This window comes from Saccostrea cucullata, unplaced genomic scaffold, assembly GCF_032062105.1.
Source record: "Saccostrea cucullata isolate Sc308-1 unplaced genomic scaffold, CSIRO_AGI_Scuc_v1 ctg3850, whole genome shotgun sequence".
In the NCBI taxonomy this organism is placed as follows: Eukaryota; Metazoa; Mollusca; class Bivalvia; order Ostreida; family Ostreidae; genus Saccostrea; species Saccostrea cuccullata.
Genome location: NW_026931728.1, coordinates 1,746 through 20,774, shown reverse-complemented (window position 1 = coordinate 20,774; position 19,029 = coordinate 1,746). Strand labels below are relative to the sequence as shown.

The 19,029-nt window shown below is 34.4% G+C and overlaps 1 long non-coding RNA gene across 1 annotated transcript; it reads left to right on the top strand.

The window, feature by feature from the left end:
• The first annotated feature begins 224 nt into the window (after nt 1–224).
• On the top strand, nt 225–15,995 carry LOC134233379 (uncharacterized). Its single transcript, XR_009984987.1, has 3 exons — nt 225–290; nt 3,182–3,218; nt 15,817–15,995. It is a non-coding gene; the product is annotated as an uncharacterized LOC134233379 (long non-coding RNA).
• The last annotated feature ends 3,034 nt before the right edge of the window (nt 15,996–19,029 follow it).

Genomic DNA, 19,029 nt, shown 5'->3' with positions numbered 1-19,029 from the left:
TAAATTATTTTTCTAGCTTTAAAGGGAGTGAAATATTCTTCCATACTACAAACTACAGAATAAGTTAAAAATAATTTAGTCCTTTTTTATTGTTTACTACTTCACATTTCGACAGCCAACTCTCTCTGACCATGCACAATAAAGTTGAATTTTTTGGGTACGTGTTACACCGATCAGGGTAGTTGAAGTAGGTCAACTAGAAGAAGGTGAATCTACCGCCCTGCTGATTCATGCACGGCAATTACCTGTATTTAACTTGAGGATTTTGACACTAGATTGATGAATGGCAGGTAAATGATCTTTCCATATTCAATGCCTTCAAAATTGTTAATTAGCTCTGCTTGATATAAAAAATCAAATCTAATCGTACTATGCATATTAGTATTCAAATGAAAACATCACGTTAATGTATTACACACTGTAGATTCCCAGGCCTGTAACCGGTTTATGTGCCCCAAAACTTGCACAACTAAAACTGTTTTGAGAAGGGCATTCTCTGATTGTAGCATACAATTTATTGCTATCGGGTCAAAATTTTATGGTCAAGAAAGGTTTTTTTTCCGTACCTTGAAACCTTGCATTGTTGTTACATTTTCATAATATTCGATACACAGTTAACGTTAACCATGCATTTACTACATTTGTATAGCTGGTAATGATAGCTTTACAAAGAATTAAATAATGTTTTAACTTTATGCTTGAGAACGGAATGGAGCAAAATAAAACCAGGCGAAAGCACCTTAATGGTCCCAGTGACACTCGCTCTAAAATATTTAAGAAACTCTATCCACATGTTTACCATCAAATCGATTTCATTTTTTTCATTCTCTTAAATTTCAATCGTACTTGTTCATAACTGTATGAACTGTTTGTTTGAAGGAGAAAATCACGTAGCCGTAAAATTCTTCAAACAGGGATATTTGATAATGTTTTTATACAGTGTTATAACTTTTCAGGTCACCTTGAATTAAAACATCAGCTTTTTGCATTGAATAAGATTGCATTATATTAAAAATCTTTTAAAAAAACGCGGATTTGCGGGATACTCGGTTTTTATAATTTGAAAAGATAAATGTTGTTTCATTTTCGGCAGGACTCCTTTTCTCTTTCTTTTCGTTTTTTTTTTCTGATTTTAACAGAACATGATGGAATATGGCACTAAATTAATTTAAATAAAACAAGTGAGTGCAGCCTACAGAGACAAACATGCCAACATTTATTGAAGTTTTGGATACATATTCAAGCAATACATACACAAAACATTCAAATCATAAAATAATGTGTTGAAAAATTTAGCCTGTGTGGCTGAATGCAGTCTAGTGGTAAAACGAATGTATATCTTCAAAAAGTCGACTTAACAGGAGGGGGGATATATTAAATTAAAGTAGAATTAATGTATTAATCAAATACAATGATAGAGAAAGTCACTTTGCCCAATGTTTCTAAAAGGAATTTTTCATATGCTGCACATTTAATTAGAAAAATCATAAATGCTGATGTGTTTCGTGATAAAAGATAAGTATTGCAGTAATAACAAATAGAGATGAGTCTTGGGGACGTGTGGATTCTTTTTTTAAATCATCAAATCCTTATATCCGTGTGATGATTTCGTTTAAGTACATGTCCCTTAATATATGATACCATTTGAAATAACTGTAGGAAAAATCAACTTCTGTCTTAATACATAATTTTAAAATTGTCGCTTTGAATAGGAATTGTCACAAAATTACATCAGAAAATAGCTTAATACTGTCTTTAAATAATAATAATCTTGAACAGTTTGTGCCAATGTGGTAGGGCTTTCGTATTGATGTCTCCCCTTCCAAGGGGAGACGTATTGTTTTTTTCGATTTTATGCGCCCGGATCGATAGATCAGGGGCATATATTGTGTCTGTCCTGTCTGTTGGTCTGTTTGCCTATTGTCAACTTTAACCTTCTCCATAACTTTTGAACCATGAGAGATAGAAACTTCATATTTAGTATGCATACTCAGTGGCGGATCCATATGGGGGGGGGGTTACGGGGGTTGCAACCCCCCCCCCCTTTGGATTTCCAAAAAAGAAAGAGAAATAAGAAATTTCCAATTTTTTTGTTGTGTTTTTACTATAGAAAATGTAAGGTGAAAGGCTAATGTTGTAATATATAAAGAAATGTGGTTGTAAAAACAAAATAAAACCACATCCCTTTACAAAATAGGATTTTCAAGTTCTGAGATTTATTTCCCATTCTTTTTCAAAAACTTTCTGGTAACGTATACATGTACTTTTTCCCAGATTGATCACGTCCCACTTTCAAAAACCATACTCCACCCAGTATCGATATTCGATTGAGTTATTTAACTATATATGTATATGTGTACAACGTACGTTTTAACTGTTTTCGCCTTCAACCCCCCCCCCTTCTTTCGAAAAATACGTCAACCCCTCCTTTGAAAATTTTCTGGATCCGCGCCTGATACTCCATTATGAGTGATAGAGACTTTATATTTGGTATGCATACTCAGGCTCTTTCAAATGACACTACGATTAATAACCTTGTGACCTTGATTGACCTATATACTAACAATAGCTTTTTCGAAATTTTGCCATAACATTTGAACCATAGGAGATAGAGACTTATATTTGGTAAGCATACTCCACTAATGAAGTTCTTTCAAATGACACCAAGATCCATGACCTTGTCTGGGACCTATATGCTAAAAATAGCTTTTTCGAACATTGTTACCGTCGGACGCATAGTGTTTCACAAACATCTTGTTAATGCAATATTATGAGTTGATTTTGTGCCATTCATAAAAATGAAATAAATTGGTCATGGTATGTGATATTTATGGTTATTTCATATAATATAAATTATATAAATTTTGGGACACCCTGTACTTGCAAGAAAATCGTTTATTTTTGATTGGTCTCGATAAATTTCTTACCTTTGATGGTTGTCGATAAAACAGAACACGAATTTTGTTGGTATCAGAATGTTTAATAAAAGATATATTACGGTTTGAACCAGTTTATGAAAGACGAGTCAGTTTCTTTGTAAGAACCTAATATATTTTCATGCTACTCTTAATGTGAACATAAATAATATTTTTATCTCTTTTATTCAAGTAATTATACCTAAGCATAATTATGCAGTTATAAATGACAAGATAGAATTATTATTATATACTTTTTTTTTTAGATATTTGTAGCTGAGTTCAATCAACAATGCTAGCAAGGTATGGTTTATGTTATTATGTTCCCCAAACGAAGTTGGGGAACATATTGTTTTTACTCTGTTTCTTATTATTATGTTCCCCAAACGAAGTTTGGGAACATATTGTTTTTACTTTTTCTGAATTTTTTCTTTGTTCTCCGGTACTTTTTTGTCCGCGAGTGTTCTCGTAAACTACTCATCCGATCTAGGTGAAACCTTTTTAGGGTCACTAGGTATGTTATGTAGATGTGCGGAACGAAGGTCATTTTGCGCGCACGTGCGTGCATGTGCGCGCACGTGTAACACATGAAATGACCAATATAATAGATTTAGCCGTAACTTTTTAAATATTGGATGAAATGCTTTGAAACTCATAATATAAGGATATAATAGTAGTATAGACATGATGACATGGTCAAAATAGCAAGATCTCACGCGCATGCAGGTGCCCATCGCTGCGATTGGCTGAAACTAAAAGTCAAAATATCTATTTTGTTTTCTGACAAAATCCTTTGAAATTTTGAACATAGTCTTACCTTATGAAGATCTACAGCATGATATATAAGAATAATCATGAACGCACGCACATGCACGTGTGCTGCAATCTGATTGGCTAAAACTTTAAATGCCTACAACTTTCTTGGTTCTCAATAATACAGGGTGAAATTTCAAATATGAATAGATATAATGATTGCCTACACTATACTACTATCAAAAGTAAATGCATGGACGTGCATGCACATGCGACTGCACACAATGTATTAAAAGACAGTATACTTGAGTTTTTGATGTTCATGCAGAATTAAGAACTTCTAAATGTCAAGACATGTAACATACTGAAGCATGCAGATCTTTTTACCCTTGACCTTGGAACTTAGGTCAAGGTCACTGGTAACCTGAATAAAATGTTGATATTAGCTATTTACCAAAATCACCTTGACCTATGAACTTGTAATCGACCTTAACCTTTGTCCTTGACCCAAGGGTAAAAAGAAACATGAAGTACATGTACATGTATCTAGAAACACCTTTCAGAGTTTATTTCGGTTGACAGGTTAGAAGTTAAAGAGGTGGTGGTTTTTAATGACCTTGACCTTTCATCCAAATGTCACAATCAATCTTAAGTTCTTGGAATAAGATACAAGATTCAACTCGAACGTTAAATAGGTTAAGAATAAAAATACCCCCCCCCCCCACACACACACAAAGAAATCAAATTAATGGCAACGTAGAGAATCACTGTTAAAGTCAAATAACACCTCGGACCCACATAAAATTTCAGGAAAACTGCAGAAAAGAGCTCGAGGAAAGTGTATTAAAATATTTCATTTGAGTTTCCAAAGTATATAGAAATTATTAATTTATACAGAAAAAATTACAAATCCTGTCGTGTTTAAAATTAAAGTGCAGATGACCAAAGTTGGCATATAAGCCTTTTATAGCCTATTTATTCAGATGTCGTTAATAGCATTCAATTCTACTGATTTGAAATAATATTTTAATACCAAGCATCCTTTGTTTAATTTACCTTTGAAATTTATTTGAATTTTTTTAGAATTACGCAATCCCCAGAAATAGCGATTTTCGGTATATTAAAAATCAATATACATGTACGCTCCTTCGTAAAATAATCAGATATTTGCATTCATGAAAAAAATATTAATAAGAAGGTGTTAAACAATATAGGTCACATTAGCTGACACGAATGTCTTTTTAAACATCTCTTGTAAAACCCAGAGAGTAGCCCCCTATGCATTGGAAAAAATGAATAGTTCCGGTCAAAAAACCTTTATATATTTATTACAAAGTATATAAAATTTACCAGGCACAGGTATCAGAGTTGTCAAAATGGCCTGAGAGGAAATATTTAAAAAATTCTGAACAGAAAGGAAAATCCCTTTTCCATGTATGGAACTACTATTGAATAAGTTCATTTTGATTGGTTAGGTATTGGCGTGATACCCTTAGTCGACTTTAACCCTGCCTTGTCGTCGGAATAAAACCAACTTTGAGCCCGAGGTTAAAATAAGTGGAGAAATAAAATTTGAATCGATATATTAAAAATATGACATATGCTTGAGAAATGGTAAATTTATATATGTATTTTTTTCTTTGATTCGCGGGATAGAAAGATATGTTAATCGCTTAATCAACATGCCATAATCATTTTGCATATGCATGTACTTGTACGTGTGCGCGCATGCAAAACGTTAAACAATATATCGTTGATAGTTGATATCATTGTAACTTTTATATTCTTAAATGAAATCCTGGGATACTTAGCATATTTTTAAGGTCTTCCGTCTTCAGCGGAAGACCTTATTGTTTTTCTTCGGTTTCTTTTTCACTTTTATTATTATTTTTTTTTTCTTACCGATTTTGTGCACGCGATTTCTCGAAAACGGCTCAACAAAATCTTATGAAACTTTCAGGACGTATGGAACATCACTTGAACCTTATGCGTTTTTTTCCGTTTCGATGACGTCACTTCCGGTCTAGAGATATCGTCGATTTTATGAATTTTAAGGGTCATTTTGTCCACAATTTTCCCGAAAAACGGCTCTAGATAGAAACTTCAAACTTTGAGGCTAGGTAAGCTATGTCTGGAGAGGTGCATCAGGTATATCAAATTTACCGGAAGTGACGCTCGTCGGCGCTCGCTATGGCCCGAAAATAGACCTATCACAAATTTCAAAATTTCTCACACCTTTTCTTCGATATCTTTTTTACCTGAAAATATTTTGTGAAAACGTATAGAACAAAAGAAGTGCAGAATTTAAAGATCTTTCAAATGATATCTCGTCCGGCGTCGTCACTTCCGGCCAAACCGGAAGTAGTCGAAAAACGCGTATTTTTGCCGTTCTTGACAGGTTTTTTGGTAACAAATGTCTCTAGAAGCAAAAAAATTGTTTTGTCCGTTGTCGTCACTTCCGGTCAAACCGGAAGTAGTAAAAAATTGCTTATTTTTGCATTAATTAACATAGCGTTAAAGGATTCAAACCATTTTTAGGCGTTATTTCTCATTTTTGTTAAAAATTAATGCTACTTCCGGTCAAACAGGACGGAAGACCTACTCGTTGCTTTGCAACGAGCTTTGCTCTAGTTAAGGTCTTCCGTCTTCAGCGGAAGACCTTCTTGTTATTCTTAGGTTTCTTTTCCACTATTTTTATTATTATTATTATTATTGTTTTTTTTCTTACCGATTTTGTGTGCACGATTTCTCGGAAACGGCTCGTTCGATTTTGATGAAACTTTCAGGACTGATAGAACATCAAACAAACCTGATATATAATTTTTTGTTTTGATGAGGTCACTTCCGGTTTTGAGATTTCAGCGATTTAGTGATTTTCAGGGGGTCTCATTGTCCATCATTTTTCTCCAAAATGCCTTAAGACAGAAACATGAGATTTTCAGCGATGATAGAGCAATGTGTGCTCTTTTGTCACACACCACTCTTTTTCTCCGGAAGTGCCGCACGTCGGCGCTCGCTATGGCTCGAAAAAAGTTCTATCAGGGACTTAGAAATTTTTGACACATTTTCTGCAATATCTTTTTACATGTTAACATTTTGTAAAGACATATAGAACCAAACTTGTTGAGAATGTCACAATCTTTCGAAAGATATCAACGATAAGGGGCTGGCCCCTATAATAAAGGGCCAAAAAGGGCCAAAAGTTTTTCCTTTATATCTCAAAAAGTATTGAGAATTTGTGATACGTCAAAGAAGCAAAGTTGTTAGAAATGTCAAGCTTTATCTAATGGGCTCGTCAAAATTCGTCCGGCGACGTCACTTCCGGTCAAACCGGAAGTAGTCAAAAATTGCATATTTTTGCCGTTCTTGACAGGTTTTTGGGTAACATATGCCACTAGAAACTTAAAACTTAATTTTTCGTCCGTCGACGTCACTTCCGGTCAAACCGGAAGTAGCCAAAAATGGCTTAATATTGCATTAATATAGATTTGGAGGATTAAACCATTTTTGAACTTCATTACTCTTTTTTTTTTAATGAAAGTTACAGATGCACTTCCGGTCAAGCAGGACGGAAGACCTACTCGTTGCTTTGCAACGAGCTCGGCTCTAGTTATTATTATTTTTCTTCCTGGGAAAATTTTGTCCGCGAGTGGTCTTGTAAACTACACATCCGACTTAGGTGAAACCTTTTTAGGGTAAGTAGACATGTTATGTAGATTTGCAGAATCAAGGTCATTTTGCGCGCACGTGCTTGCAAGAGCGCGCACGTGCAAAACTTAAAATGACCAATATATAATGGATATAACCGTAACTTCTCTATTTTGTGACAAAATCTTTTGAAACTTATAATGTAAGGATATATTAGTAGTATGCACAAGATGACATGGTCAAAATAGCAAGATTGCACGTGCATGCACGTGTGCTTCGCTCTGATTGGCTGAAACTAAAGTCTCAATATCTTTTTTGTTTTTTGATAAAATCATTTGAAATTTTGAACATAGTCATACATTAGGGAGATCTACAGCGTGTAATATAAGATTTTTCATGAAATCATGTGCATGCACATGTGCTTGCAAGAGCTCGCACGTGCAACACGAGAAATGTCCAATATAATTGATACAGACGTAACTATTAAAATTATTGATGAAATGCTTTGAAACTCATTTTATAAGTATATATTAGAAGCATAGACAAAATGACATGGTCAAAAAAGTAAGATCTCACGCGCATGCACGTGCGCTTCTCTCTGATTGGCTGAAACTAAAGTCTCAATATCTTTCTTGTTTCTTGTCATAATCCTTTGAAATTTTGAACATAGACCTACATTATGAAGATCTACACTAAGATATATAAGAATTTTCATGAAAGCATGCGCATGCCCGCGTGCTGCAATCTGATTGGCTGAAATTTTAAATGGCAATATCTACTTTGTTTTTTGACGAAATGCTTTGAAATTTAAAACATTGACATGCATTAGGATATCCTACAACATGATATAGAAAAAAATCATGAAATCACGCGCATGCACGTGTGCTGCAATCTGATTGGCTTAAACTTGAAATGGCTATAACTCCCTTGTTTTTCAACCAAACAGGATGGGATTTAGAATATGGATAGATGTAAGGGACTCCTACAAGAAGGTATGGTCATCATGCACGTGCACGCACGTGCGTGCATTTGGAACGAGAGAAATGAAAAATACACTTGAAAGAGTGATTTTTCATACTTTTGGACTGAATGCTTTAATATATTGTATGTTAAAATATGTAGATAGTGTAGACAAGATGATATGATCATAACGCACATGTATTAACATGCGCACGGATGCAATGCTAAAATTTGAATATAACTGGTATCCTTCTGAGAAAACGTTGTTAAAGTCAAAATGCACAGAGTTTGTCTTCTTTAATGAAGCTTACAGGGAATATGGCACCAAAAAGGAGTTGGGGAGCGTTTGGGGAACATCTGTAACGGTCCCCGTTACAATTAGCACTAGTTATTATTATTTTTCTTCTTCTTCCTGGGTACTTTTTTGTCCGGGAGTGATCTTGTAAACTACACATCTGACTTAGGTAAAACCTTTTTAGGGTCAGTAGGCATGTTATGTAGATTTGCGGAACGAAGGTCATTTTGCGCGCACGTGCTTGCAAGAGCGTGCACGTGCAACACGTGAAATGACCGATTTAATTGATATAGGAGTAACTTTTTAAATTTTTGATGAAATGCTTTCAAACTTATAATATAAGAATATTTTAGTAGCACAGACAATATGACATGGTCAAAATAGCAAGATCTCACGCGCATGCACGTGCACTTCGCTCTGATTGGCTGAAACTAAAGTCTCAATATCTTTCTTGTTTTTTGACGAAATCCTTTGAAATTTTGAACATCGCCATGCATTAGGATAGCCTACAACGTGATATATAGCAATTATCATGAAAACACGTGCACGCACGTGTGCTGCTTTCTGATTGGCTGAAAATTTAAATAGCTATAACTCCCTTGGTTTTCAACCAAATAGGATGGGATTTGGAACATAGATAGATATAATGGACTACTACAAGGAAGTATGGTCATCATGCACATGCATACACGCGGGTGTACGTGCGCTGCAATCTGATTGGCTAAAACTTTAAACAGCTATAACTCCCTTGGTTTTCAACCAAACGGGGTGGGATTTAGAACATAGATAGATGTAATGGACTTCTACAAGAAGGTATGGTCACCATGCACATGTATGCTTGTGCGTGCACGTGAAATGAGCAAAATCAAAAATACACTTGAATGAGCGTATTTTTTTAATACTTTTGGATTAAATACTTTAACATTCAGTATATTGAAATATGTAGATTGTGTAGACATGATGATATGGTCAGTACGCTCATGCATTCACATGCGCACGTGTGCAACGCTAAAATTTGAATGAACTTGGTACACTTCTGGGTAAACGTTGTAAAGTCTCAAGTGCATAGAGTTTGTCTTATTTAATGAAGCTTACAGGGAATATGGCACCAAAAGGGAGTTGGGGATGTTTGGGGAACATCTGTAACGGTCCCCATTACAATTAGCACTAGTTATTATTATTTTTCTTCTTGGGAAAATTTTGTCCGCGAATGATCTTGTAAGGTACACATCCGATTAAGGGGAAACCTTTTTAGGATAAGTAGGCATGTTATGTAGATTTGCGGAACGAAGGTCATTTTGCGCGCACGTGCTTGCAAGAGCGCGCACGTGCAACACGTGAAATGACCAATATACTTGAAATTGCCGTAACTTTAACATTTTTTAATGTAATGCTTTGATATTTAGAATATATAGACATATTATAAATGTAGATAAAATGACATTGTCAACTTGCCATTTTGCGCGCACGTGCTTGCAAGAGCGGGCACGTGCAACACGTGAAATGACCAATATAATGGATATAGCCGTAACTTTTCTATTTTTTGATGAAATCTTTTGAAATTCATAATGCAAGGATATATTAGTAGCGTTAACAAAATGACATGATCAAAAAAGCAAGATCTCACGCGCATGCACGTGCGCTTCGCTCTGATTGGCTGAAACTAAAGTCTCAATATCTTTCTGGTTTTCTGACCAAATCCTTTGAAATTTTAAACATAGGCATGTATTAGGATATTCTACAATAAGATTTATAGCAATTATCATGAAAACACGTGCATGCACGTGCGCTGCAGTCTGATTGGCTATTGCTTTAAATAGCTATAACTCCCTTGGTTTTCAACCAAACAGGATGGGATTTGGAACATGGATAGATATAATGGACTTCTACAAGAAGATACGGTCACCATGCATATGCATACACGTGCATGTACGTGCACTGCAATCTGATTGGCTGAAACTTTGAACAGCAATAACTCCCGTGATTTTCAACCAAATGGGGTTGGATTTAGAACATAGATAGGTGTAATGGACTTCTACAAGAGAGTATGGTCGCCATGCTCATGTGAGCACGTGCGTGCACGTGAAATGAGTAAAATCAAAAATACACTTAAATTAGCGTATTTTTTAATACTTTTGGATTAAATACTTTGATATTTAGTATATTAAAATCTATAGATTGTGAAGACAAGATTATATGGTCATTACGCACGTGCATTCACATGCGCACGCGTGCAATGCTAAAATTTGAATGAAATTGGTATACTTCTGGGTAAACGATGTTAAAATCTCAAATGCATAGAGTTTGTCTTATTTAATGAAGCTTTTAGGGAATATGGCACCAAAAGGAAGTTGGGGAGCGTTTGGGGAACATCTGTAACGGTCCCCGTTACAATTAGCACTAGTTTTTCTTTGAATTCCATAACGTCACTACTTTAAAAACACGGCATTTAATGCGCTCGTCACTACAGTAAAACTCGTTTAGTACGAACACAGATATTGCGAAGTCATCTTGGATCCCCAGCCATATAACTGTATAAATTTCATGAATTTCTGATACGGTTAAAACGAATTATGGATATAGCGAAGTAATTTTATAGGTCCAAGTGACTTTGTTATAACCAAGTTTTACTGTATCAATTATCAAAAATATAATAGAATTGACTATAGCAAGTGATGATCATGTCAACCTTTGTACATATTGCTTGATGTGCTACAGTTTATATTTAAAACACATGTCTAAACTGCTCGTTTTCGATTTACACAAATGCCGAATTTGCACTTTTTCATTTTTGTCCACGGCCAAATAAAACATCCAATATACTAATCAATAGAATGCATTCTTATAAATATAACTGCAAGCATCTGCTATGGAAGTGAAAGATGATACCTTTCATGTGTGTCACAGATGTTTTATTTTAATTTGTTCTTATAATTTGCGCTCATTGCCAATTAAACACGATCGCTGCGTTTGTTTGTGTTGTGTGTCTGGTGTGAATGTTTTGATAGATCTTGTGACATTGTGTATTTTTGTATTAACACGTGTTTCCGGTTTGTTGACCTGACGTGACTTACTGCTGACCAATAAATGACCGTTTTATCTTATAAATATGCATATATTAATTTATAAATTTATCCCGACAGCGAACAATCATATAATGTATGTTGTTGCGAAAAAAAACAAGATATGTTTTGCAAAACACTTACGCCCCCTCCCCCAAAATTGGAATTTTTCAAAGTCAAAAAGGGCATAAATCTGTAAAAATGGCGCGATCGATCCCAAAACTTGACCTAGATAGTAATGCTTCTGATAAATCTGTATACTAAATTTCATTTAAGTACGTGCAAGCTCTGCGAAGAAAATCAAGTGAAGAAGTGCAAATAATTGAAATTTTCTAAGTCCAAGGGGCATAACTCAGTCAAAAATGGCGCGACCGTACCAAAAACAGAACTTGACCTCGATGATCTTATATATGTATCTGTATATTACCAAATTTCATTTCAGTATGTACTACGGTTGTGAAGAAAATGAACGGAAACTAAGTGGACCGACAGACAGACCGACCGATCGACAGAGAGCAGCAAAGCAATATGCCCTTCCTTCTTCGAAGGGGGGGGGGTATAATAGGTTTATTATCAATAAAGCCAAGTCACGAAAAATAATTTTAATAACTACTTATAATAGTATCGTTCCCCCGCCTATAGTACCGAACGAGCACAACCTTACCCCAGAGCAAACCCGAAGCGGACCCCGGGTTTGCTTCCTGGGTTCCCTCGGGGCCCGCTTCGGGATCGCTTTTAGAAATTTAGGGACCGCTCCGCGTTCGTTGGGGGTCAGTTCTGGGTCCGCTAGAGCGAACCCGGCGTTTGCTCTCTGGGATTGCTTTACGCACCGATGCATGAAGCGGACCCCGCTTTAATCTCGCCGCCTGTAAGCCCGGTCCCTTGTTTATTCCAAAACAGTAATTGAATTTGGGAATCGATCATCATCTCCTCTTATACTATTGAGTGAAATTTAATAAAACTTTCACAGAATCTTTATTACATATTGCCATTGTGCACCTCCTATTTTACTTTTTTATTCGACACGTATTTTAGGTTTCCCGTAGTAAAACATGGACATTGCCATAATTTGCTTATCTATGGCGTCACATATAGAAGCTTCTGGATAACATTTAATAGGACAAGTTATTCCTCTTTACACATTACCGTAAAACAATATAAAGCAAAACATGGACATTATAGGAGGCGGGGGTATCATTTAATGGGCTCATTGCTCACAGTACCTCTAGTTACGCTTAGAATTATGTAGCGAGTATATGATTTTAATCAGAGTGAAAAAATAAAAAGACAAATAATAATTGTTCTCCCGATAATAATACAAGTATAATAATAATATACCCCCTACTTTACATACACACATTAATGAAAATTAAAATCATTTAAATATAATATTTCTAAATATTTAAATAAAAATGAATACAAGAAAAAATCAAGACAAAACAAACAAAAGAGATCATAACTGTAAACTGTCATCATTAGGCTAGAGCATTTTATACCCCCCGCTTGAAAAGTGGGAGGTATACTGTAATCGGTATGTCCGTCCGTCCGTCTGTCTGTACGTGCGTCCGTCCGTCCGTCCGTCTGTTACCCTTTAGGGTACCCATCTCTTATCCGCAACTCCTCTTATACAACTCAGTGAAATTTAATGAAACTTTCACAAAATCTTTATTACATATTGCCATTGTGCACCTCCTATTTTACTTTTTGACAATATTTTGGGTTTCCCGGCCACAGCAAAACATGGAGTTTGCCATTATAACCATATGGGAGGCGGGGGGGGGGAGTATCATTTAGTGGGCTCATTGCTCACAGTAGTTCTAGTTTCAAATAATATACAGGTCAATGTACATGCACATTGGATTTTTTCATGCCCAATTAAGAAGATCAATACTTGATGTGAATTTATATTAATTTGAAGGAACATGTAAATTGAGACAAAGGGGAAAAAAAATTTGAATAATGGGCCCGTACATGTACATATTTTTGTACTGTATCCTGAGATAATGAAATTATGCAATTTGTCAGAGGCCAGTTATTTATCTTTTCAAAACTTTTTTCATTAAAGAAATTTTATCGAATTTATATCGAATAACATCACACATTCGATCTTTAATCCCAATCGACAAATCAATTTGCCATGATTTTGATTGGTCGATGCGCTGATTGGTTAATCGCTAATCCTGACTGACAGCTCCGTAAAGAAATACCGAACGCGCGATCGATCGCCTTCTGGGACCGCTACTGAATTTGGGGTCCGCTTTCTGGGTCCGCTCAGGGTCATCCCTAGCGGACCCTGAGCGGACCGAGAGCGAACCCGGGGTCCGCTCCGGGTTCGCTTTCTGTTAGGTTGTGTCCGGACGATACTGTACATTTTCCTCTAAGTGAATCCTTTACAATACGAACACAGTTAAATGATTTTACAGATTTTTATTAAAATATATTTTTGTAAAACATGTGTTTTTCACTATAGAAATAAATGAAAAAAGGAAATTTAGGTCAGACGAGTTCAAGGTTTACGTATCTGAACGTTTTTCACAGACTGTAGATTACAGTGGCTGGAACGTTATTGTTGACAACTTACACGAACGATCACGTTACACGAACGATTCCGCACGATTAACGCACGATTAAACCTGTTACACGAACGATCTTTCACGTTCACGATTCTACACGTTACACGATCTTACACGATTGCTAACGCAAACGCACGTTTCTTCACTCAAAATAGTTCAAAATATTTAGGAATCAATATTTTCAAAACGAAATAAAGCTTAATACTTATTTAAGATTTCAAAGAATTATCAATATCATGTCATAGACTTTGAAAAAAAAAAAACGGAAAATGATATTTCTGTAAATAAATATATGCAAAACTTAATATTCCATATTATAAATAATTATTTCTAAAGTAATTATCCGATCAAAGAAAACAGATTTTGTTCGTTCTATTAGACGATGTATATGTATGTGGGTCGTATAATTTGATTGAATTGGATATCATGATATGCAGAAAGGGGGATACGACTCAACAAAAATGGCAGAATGGAATGACTTAAATTATAATTACAAATTTTATCCCTATGTTTCCATTGATTCAATGTCTGATAACCTTGTTAATTATTCCACTTAAATATTTGCAGAAATTTAAAATCAATGAATTACAAATAAGCTCAAGAGATAAACACAGATAATCAAATCTCCCGAAAATCATGCCGTGTGCATGTATATTTGTCGACTAACTTGTAAGCATTGAGAAATGTTTATTTCTTTGTAAAAAAAAATATTTATTTTCAATGAATTGATTTCAAGATTATCTTGACCTCAATAAGAAGTAAATAATAATTAAAATAAGATTTTTCAAAAAGGCCTTAAAGATCTAAGTACTGTTTATCACAATATTGATCGCGCTATTTGACGAGAACTTCAAATTGTACGACTTACTATATTGTTTGTTTACGGGCGATAGTTAGTTCGTTCTGCATTCTATTACATAATTTGCATTTTTTCATTTAATTTGGATTTTAATTAATAAATTAAGAAAAACAAACAAGGGAAAAGCTTATTGTAGAAATAACATTCCGATAAAAACTTACAAAACGAAATTTACACGATTCTAAACGCACGATCTCGCACGATTAAAAACGCACACGATCGAGTCTGATACACGAATGATCTTTCACGTTAAACGAACGATCACTCACGATACACGAACGATTCTACACGAATGGTTTGTCAACAATAACGTTCCAGCCACTGTAACTTTTTTCATGTACCATGTCTAAGGGAGATAGGGTTGAAATTCATCAGATGAATCAAAATTTGCTGTCAAAGTAGGAAGTAAAAGCCTAAGGGTAAAATCCTTGTTGTTTACAAGTTTCACACTAAAATATAGCACGTTTGACCTTGACACCGTTGACCCTGACGATAAAAACAAAGTGATAGACACAACCTTTGCCTTTCCAGCATTACATTTTGCAGGTTTTCTTGCTTTACAGTGCAGTTGAGATGTCAAAACAATTTTCTTAAATAAAACAGATGATTTTGACTCATTATGGTACTTTAAAATAGTATTCTTTTCAAAATGGCATTTTCTTCATTGTTTTATTTGATTTTATAAAAGAAATATAGCTTGTAGTTTTGAATTGTGTCGTCTTCTATATCTGAAAATTTTAATTATTTTTAGCAGAAATTCCTATTCACCGAACGTCGAAAAAATTTTCAAAATTGTCAACGACCTCACAGGTGTCCTAAACCAGGAAGAATTTTCAGCAGATCTTCAAGAATATCTTGCTAAAAACTATCCAAACTATGCAAGTGATTTAAAACAGCTCCACGATGACGTTTCTTTTAACCAGCCGTGCATTTTTATTTGTGGTACGTATTACATGTAATATAAGTTACTGTTTTACTAATTGGATTTGTTTTGGTAGCTCGTTATTGACGATTTTTATTCCCTTAAAGTAAATGTTGGGAGAATGTAATTGGGATTGCTTGAAATACAAACTTAAAGGGAATGGTAACTCACACACACAAAACATTTTTGCCACAATTATGATCGCAAGCTCTCGAGAACTTAAAACAAATCCTTTTCCTTACTTGAGTAAAGGATATGTGAATGCAAGGACTATACCCCGTTCTTATACAACGTACTTTTTAATTATCAAAGTTTCTGGAATCTAAATTTTAAATTATTAAGTTATATAATAAAATTAATAATATTGCTCGTAAGGCCATCTTTAATTTTTAAAAAAATGTTTCCTTTGTCTAGGGGAAGGCTGGGTTATTGCAGCCATAAAATTCGAACATGAATGGGGCATGTCCCATTCTACATTAAACTTGAGTGTAAAATTCGGAAATGTTTCAAAATATAGGAGTTTGAACACATCGTATATGAAATTTAACATCACTGACAATGTTACTTGTTTAAATAAATACATTCCATTAAGAGGCAGTCCACCGAAAAACCAGGCAGTGTTGTATTAAAAGGCGGCACATCGAATGTGAGGAATATTTGATATTTTAATAAAAAAAAAAAAAAACAATATCAATGTAGTCCAGAAGGAATAATTTTATTGAAGATTTATTTGAAAATTGCTTATTTAGTAAAATATCCTTGTGTTTTCTGTTTTTGAATTCCCCTATATCAACCATTGAATGTAGGTCAGAAACAAAGAACTGTATTTTCTAATACATTTTTCACAGGACTATAATTCACACGTAACTAAATCTAGAAATATTTCGTGTTTTGTTTAAAAAATAAAATCGGTGGGGAAAACACTTTTGATAGTAGTATAGTTTTCTGGCAAAATATATAGACGTTTTTGTGAAATTTTACGGTGCAAGAGTTATCTCCCGTGGGATCGGTAAATCTGATAAACACCTTTTTATCGGAATCCTTGTGAGATATCTCGAATCGATACACTAAAGAAAATTATTAAATAAAAAATAACTAATTTATTTTCAAAATATAATTCATTTCCCCCTCCAAGCCTAATATTTAGATAAAAATTTACTCTATTATTCAGGTTGAATATACGTTTCCATTGATATATCAGTGACGTCATATACCTGACTAATATTGCGTTACAATGAAATAGTTACAAGTTTTCCAGAGAAGTTTGTGAATTCTTTGCGTAAAAGTGTAAAGCAAAATGATTTCTCTTTTTCTGTTTAATTACTCTTCAGAGTGCATTATTTTATACAAGGGCGGCGTTTCAGCTAGATGTATTAAAACATATATCTGTTTTGATAAGTACTTATACATGTCTGAGAACTAATTTTTGTACAACTTTACTAGAATAAGCGTAAAAATATTTAATGAAGTGTTTATAATGAACAATTCTTATATAATTTGGAATCAGTGATGACTGTTTTAGATTTACGCAACATTTAATTCTAGGACTTGAGATGTGTACTTCATGATATTTGTTAAAACTTAAATATATTTATCTATGCATTCAAGTCAAAATAAACAATCCGCGGTGCGATTAGAAATGAAAAAAAAAACAACCTGAAAAATAAGTTATAAAAATATATTTACTGAGTTAGATTACTGCTGAACTCCCCGCTATTATTTGGCACCAAAACGAAAGATGGTTTAGTGAAACATTTCGTTTTTTAAATTTTTATTTGGCAATTGAAACAATCACACACTCACATTTAATATGGAATTTAAACATGTGACTATGTTGGCCAATTCTAAACTGTTTTCACATTCAATTTTTTAAAATAATGATGTCATGCCCCCCCCCCCCCCCCTTTGCTTTTTGCTTGCGATTTATCGGCTCTAAAATAATAATACTACATATGAAAAAACTTATTTTCTTATCCATATCAAATCAAATTTTGTAAAAGAGGAAAATATTGGGGAAAAGGCTTTACAGATGACAGGAAAAACAACTTGGATAAAGTCGAAACTGTACACAAAAACTATTTTCTGTGTTTGGGCAATTTTAATTTCGCCATTGATAGAATTTAACTCTTTAATTCCTGAGAAAATAAAACAGAAACTTTACTTGGAAATAAGATTACAATAAAGCTAGAAAGCATTCTACTCTCAGTTGTTGTATAATGCATGTATTGTTGCAAAGTGCATGAACAAATATTTTTTTTTGAAATACCGAGTATCAAGAAATCAGACAGATGTTTTACATGTAATCTTCATGTACGTAAAAGACATTAGTGATTTAAATAATATATACATTTGAATCTATGGTTACTCTCATATAAAAACAGAAAACTGACTGAAAAGAATTAAAAGACAAGCATAATTTTCTGATAAGTTAAAATGAAGAGCCAAATTTAGGAAATATTTCTAAATTTACGGTAAAAACCGACCCGATTGAAATAAAACCGATCCCGATCGAAAACTAGAGGTACTGTGAGCAATGAACTCACTAAATGATACCCCCCGCCTCCCATATGGTAATAACTGGTGAAAATTTCCATGTTTTCCTGTGGTCGGGAAAGCCAATATATGTGTCGGATCAAAAAGTAAAATAGGAGGTGCACAATGGCAATATGTAATAAAGATTCTGTGAAAGTTGCATCAAATTTCATTCAGTGGTATGAGAGGAGTTGCGGATAAGAGAAGGGTACCCCAAAGCGTAACAGACGGACGGACGGACGGACAGAGGGACGGACGGACGGACGTACAGACGGACGGAATTTACGATTACTATATACCCTCCCGCTTTTCAAGCGGGGGGTATAATAATGCAAAGTTAAAAAATTAATCAAACTAAAGGCACCTGCCACCTATATAACATGTAAAAAAAATAAATTATACGAATTATACGTAATTCTGTAATTATATTAAAACAAAAGAGCCCAATTTAACGTTACAATTATAGTATTTCCTTGTATAATTCCGGTCGGGATAAGATTTAATTTGGAA